Source organism: Dipodomys merriami, unplaced genomic scaffold (genome assembly GCF_024711535.1).
Source record: "Dipodomys merriami isolate MVZ:Mamm:240054 unplaced genomic scaffold, mDipMer1.0.p SCAF_11, whole genome shotgun sequence".
In the NCBI taxonomy this organism is placed as follows: domain Eukaryota; kingdom Metazoa; phylum Chordata; class Mammalia; order Rodentia; family Heteromyidae; genus Dipodomys; species Dipodomys merriami.
This window is the reverse complement of record NW_027202382.1, coordinates 16,509,276-16,515,275: the sequence shown is the minus strand read 5'-3', so window position 1 is coordinate 16,515,275 and position 6,000 is coordinate 16,509,276.

Here is a 6,000-nt window from a genome sequence, read left to right as displayed (position 1 = left end):
ACATCCTTTAGGCCTAATTAGTCTGAAACAAAATGGGTTTAGGGCTTACCTGGTACCATACTGAGCTCTCCAGAGACTGCCTCACCCCAACCCTGACTGTCTCTGACCTGCCAAACCCAACCAGAACAAGAGTGTACTCCCCAGGGCCTACAAATCCCCTTCCCCTGCATCCAGCTTTCCCTCTACTAAGGCCTGTTCTCTCCCTCTTAGATGGATGTAAGTTGTCTCCCTTGCAGGGACCAGAGTTGCTCCTGGGAGCTTTCTTCGCATGAACAAAATCTGGGAATGTACATCAATCCCTGAGCATCAGCATCTCTCCATGGCTCTGCTGCCAACACCTAAACTGGCTCTGCTCTTTTTTGGTAAATCATGGGGGAGGAAGTCAGACCAGTCCTCTCCCTGGGCCTCAAGTGCAAGCAACACAGGTTAACGTCTTGAGGGATCCAGTTGAGGTGATTAAAGGCACCCACACATTCTTTGTCCCTAGGGTCAGGAGTCACATTTAGCAAACCAGCTTCTCCCTCCAAAGAAATCTTCAAAAGCCCCTGGTTGTCCTGTCTTTTGACTTTTAGTGTGGGCAAGTGTGAAATAGTATTGTAACCACTTTTGATAACTTTCTCTGAGTGTCTTGATTTTTTTGTGGGAACTTCCTAACACCTTGTTAAAATGAACATTTATTCAGGTAACAATTACTGGTATCCTTTCCTGTTCACTACATCCTGTTTCCTCCTCTTTCTCTCCACCTGCCTGCTATCATATTCTATATATGAAAAGTTAGTAGTTTCCTCTCTGTTCCCCCTTTTTCTCCTCCATACAAACTTCTGGCTATCCTCCTAGATGCCTGTAAAAAATGTGTTCATTCTTTATGGTAAAATGGATAAACAGCAAATTAAAGAAAGAAAAAATAAATGTAAAACTACAGTAAATAATGAAAATATTAGATGTCAAATCATCTTTCAAGCATGGGAGGATTTTGTTTTGTTTTGTTTTTTACAGCCCAAGGCATTGAAAGCTGTGCATTGTGAATTGGCTTCTTCAAAGTGGCTATTGCGAATACAAGCAATACTTTATCTTGTGCTGCTTGTACAAAGAGCTTGGAATGGTAGAAAACAAGCCGAGGATAAGCAGGGGTGAGCAGATAATTTCATTATTGCTAAAAGCACAACCTAACTGCCGTACGCATTTAAACACAAACACATGAAAAGGATACAATAAAAACGGTGTTGAAAGGAATATTAAGTGCTCTAAGTCTGCCCTGCCAGACAACTGAAACACCTAACAGAATTTCTAAAATATCACATAACAGCTATCTACTTTGCCAAGCCCTTGAATAATTACCCCAAATAGTTTTTTAAATAATCATGATGATCGATAGCTCCCATTTACTTAGAGATTTCTTTATGTCTAGTGCTGGACCAAGATATTTATGGGACATGTTATTTAATCCTCAGAACAGTCCTGTGAAGAAGAAACTATTCTCATCTTATACCCGAGGGGAAACAAGCCTCTATGATGAGGACACTTGCCTCAAGTCATATTCCTCACAAATAGCAAACTGCTGATTGTGTCTGGCTCCCAGTGACTAATGCCAAAACCTCTGTTGATTCCACTCTGTGCTAATGGTCTGACCTGGAGGCCCAGAGTAATGAGTGTTCTACTCCTAATTCTGCCTCTTGGTATAGAGGTGAAGGGGGCAAATGGAATTCTAGCTTCATCTGGAGGCCTTTGGTTTTTGTTAAAGAGTCATCTTTTTTGTGGGTTTGTGTTGATCCTGGGCTTGATCACTGACACTGCCCCGAGTGTTTTTGCTCAAGGATAGCACTCTATCACTTGAGCTACAGTTTTGGCGAAAAGCATCTTTTCTATCAAAGTAGTCTGCTTCCTTTCTGATAATCTTGAGAGAATTGTTCTTATGAAAAGTGCCTGTTTTGGCCAGGTGGCTTGGCCTTTGTTAATTACATTTTAGTTACATATATCCTTTTCTTGAGCACTTTAATTAAGACATTGTGCTAGAATTTTCCTTTAATTGTAATTACAGCCTGTTAATTAAACCACATTGCTTTGCAGATTGTGAACCTGAGCTCAGCCAGTGTAAGCACAGGAGCAGGGCCTACTGGGTTAGGGATAAAAAGGGAGCAGCCTAACTGCTCTGTGTGCTGGCTTGCCAGGTGTTTGGCCAATGGTGTACCCTCTTGCAGAAGTAAATTTTGCCTTGCTGAGTTATTTTGAAGTTGGTGTCCTTATTCCTATGTGACACCCCAACATCCCGAGCTATTCCTATAGCTTTTTGGTGGTTACTTGGAGATAAGACTTTCCTGTCCTGGCTGGCTTTGAACTGCAATCTTCAGATCTCAGCCTTTTACGGAGTTAGGATTATAGGCATGAACCACTTGCACCCAGCTAAGAGATATCTTTACTTATATCAGCCATTTGACTGGTTTTGGTGTTAGTGAAACTTCCAGCAATCACAACAATGCTCAGTTAGAGAGTAAGGACTGAGAGTAGTTGCCAGCTACCTCCTCATTATTTCCCAGTGAGGAATGAATGTATTACTGCACTGGTCCCAGGACATGGAGGGTGAAAGATGACAAGTAGACCTGGGAATATTGGGATTTCCCCCCACATCCCCAGTTTATCCAGTGTCATTAGCACCTACAAAAAAATTGTATGTAACTCCCAAGACAATGGCAGGGTCTCCACAGATGACCACACTTCCTTGGATTAAGCTTCTCTGCAATTTTTGTGCCCCATCTCTACATAGACAGGTTTTTTTTTTCTCCCTTTACCTTCTTATTTTTTCTCCTACAAATATTTGCTGACCACCTGTGAACTAGGAGTGTAACAGGGATTAAGGCTTGATTACTCCCTTCAAGGATTTTCTAGTCTGGAAGATAAGTGACAAAGCATCTTAAAATTAGCTGGTCCTGGTAGCTGTAGTCCCATTAACTCCAAAGGCTGAGACAGGAGGATCACTTGAGCTAAGCAGTTCAAGACCAGCCTGAGAAGCAGAGCAAGACTATATCTCTACATAAGAAAATAAAGAAATGTTCTATGTACTATGTCATTTTTCAGGAAAATGCATGGACCAGAAGAAATTAAGTGAGGTAAGACAATCTCAGAGAGACAAACAACCCATGTTCTATCTCATATGTGGAAGCTATATCTATACCAGGACATGATAAATTATACAGGACTATGGGCATTTACACAGAGTGAGAGCAAAGAAAGATACTCAAGGAGAAACACAAAGGCACAATTCCTATGTGCCTCTAATCATATAAAATAATCATATAAAATAATCATATAAAATAAATCATATAAAATAAATAAAATAAAATAAAATGAATTCCAGGAAATGGAAAGAAGAAAGATTTTGTGGTTGTTTTCTTTTCTTTTTGTCTTGTTTGTTTATCTGTCTTTGGAGTGTAAGGTGGGGCACAGAAATGAGGGACAAAGGGTAAACAAATGCAGCAGTGGTACTAACTAGACACTACATTGAAAATGAAGTACACAATTTATATGTAGGGACAGAAAGGGGGAAACTGAGAGCGAGAGAAGGGGTGAAATTGTCCAAAAAGAAATGTACTCATTACCTGACTTATGTAACTATAACCACTGTGTACATTGCCTTTGTAATAACATTCAAAAAGAAAATAAAGAAATAGCTGAATAAATGTAAACATTCGATTGTAATAGTGGATTGTGAGTGGCGCCATGGGGACACGGATACCAGAGACATGTCACAGAGTAGGTGTCAGGGAAAGTTTATCTGAGGAAAATAAACCTTTTGTAGTATTTCCTGTGTGGCATAAATTTTATTCCCATTTCAGCCTAGATTATATTCCACTGTGAAGCTCTGTCATAAGAATCCTCATGACATTTTGGCATGTATTAGTCAGTGTAAGATGGGTTCATCCCCTGCATTCTATTTAGCATCATTAACTTCTTACAAATATTGTGCTAGGCTGTGCTGTGCAAGAGGAAAATGACAAAAATCAGTCACAACAACTCCTCGAGAAACTAGGGACAAAAACTATGCCACACAAGCATGGATAAACCAGATGCTATGGAGGAAAATATGGCAGCCCTTTAGCAAAGGAATATCATAGAATGCTTTAGAAAAGAAGTAGCACTGGAGATGAACTTTGAGTAAGATTCTCTAGTCAGACTAAACAAGAAATTTGCAATGGGATGCTTCAGAACACATTGAGAACAAGCAAAGAAAGAGAAAGAACAAGACAATATAAAGGAAATGTAGAAAGTCCTATAAGACTTCCCTATAAAATACATGGTGAAAGAAAGAGGGTGGAACTAGAGAAAAACCTGCAAAGAATAATTTGGACTAATCTATGAGGGTTTAAATATTAGTAAGATATGGACTGGGAATGTGGCTTAGTGCTAGAGTGCTTGCCTAGCATGCATGAAGCCCTGGGTTCAATTCTTCAGTACCAAATAAGCAGAAAAGGCCACAAGTGTCACTGTGGCTCAAATAGTAAAGTGTTAGCCTTGAGCAAAAGAAGCTCAGGGACAGTACCCAAGCCCTGAGTTCAAGCCCCAAGAATGGCCAAAATATTATATCTATATATAAATTATATATATATATATATTAGTAAGATAGTTGCACTTAATATGTAGAGAGTGGGATTTTTTTTTTTATCATGGAGCCTAATCTCTGGGCCTGGGCATTGTCCCTCAGCTCTTCAGCTCAAGGCTAGTACTCTACCACTTGAGCCACAGTGCTACTTCTGGCTTTTCCTGCTTATGTGGGGCTGAGGACTCAAACCCAGGGCCTCATGCATGCAAGGCAAGCACTCTACCACTGAGCCACCTTCCCAGCCCCAAGTGGGAATATTTTTTTCCTGCTGGTAGTAAGGTTTGAACTCAGGGCCTAGACACTGTCCTTACTTGTTTTCTTCAAGGCTGATACTTTACCCACCTGAGCCACACCTCCACTTCCAGCTTTTTGCTGGTTAATTAGAAATAAGAATTTCATGGAGTTTCCTGCCTAAGCTGGCTTTGAACTGCAATTCTTAGATCTCAGCCTCCTGAGTAGTGTGAGCAACTGGTGCCTGGTAAGAAGCATTTTTAAGTGGGACAAATTTAAGTGGCCAAATTTGTTTTGTATGGAGAACAGTTAGGGGGTGAATGAAGTAATCCAAGTAGAAAGAACAGTCATCGATCGCTTTATTTATTTGACTTGGACATAGACATCTTTATTTGTGAAATTGAATTATATTAAAGCCACAATTTGAAAGTATGAATTTATATTTTACAAATGTTTTCTTCTTTTTGTTTGAACTCTGTCACCAAAGTCCAAGTCACAGAATATCCCTGCTCAGGAGCATTATTGTCTGGTGTTTATGTGGCACCTCAGAGTGGTAGCACTTTATTCTCAATTCTTCCTTACCTCATGTACAGCCTTAATTGGTTCTGCAGTCATCTGTGCTGACATACTTCATTTCCTTTCTGGAGTCAGCTGGAGCTGCCCTACCCTGTCCTGCTAGCTCAGTCATCTGGAATATCACTGGCTGAGAGGAATCTGGAGCCTGCTAAGCTCCAAAGCATGCAAAGAATGGGCTCTTGTGGGAAGTTCCAAAGACAAAGAACTTCTAGTTTTCACAACAAGGCAACTTTGTAAAAAGCTAAACTAAACTAAACTTGTAGTCACTCTAGGCAGGTATTTCTAGAAAGGGGTGGAAGAAAGTGTAACAGTGACCAATTGCAGGGACCACCTATATGGTATAACCAGATGACCAGATGAGGTTTGATATTATACCAGGAGGGAACTTTTATAATGATTAAGATGACCCACTTAGAAAGCAATCCATCTCAATAATATGCAGAGGTGGATCATACCTGTAATCCTAGCTACTCAGGAGACTGAGATCTAAGGATTGCTGTTTGAAGCCAGCAGTGGGCAAGAAAATCCCTGAGACTCTTGTCTCCAAAAAGTCAGAAGTAGAGTTGTGGTTCAAATAGTGGAGCTCTGAACTAAAAAGC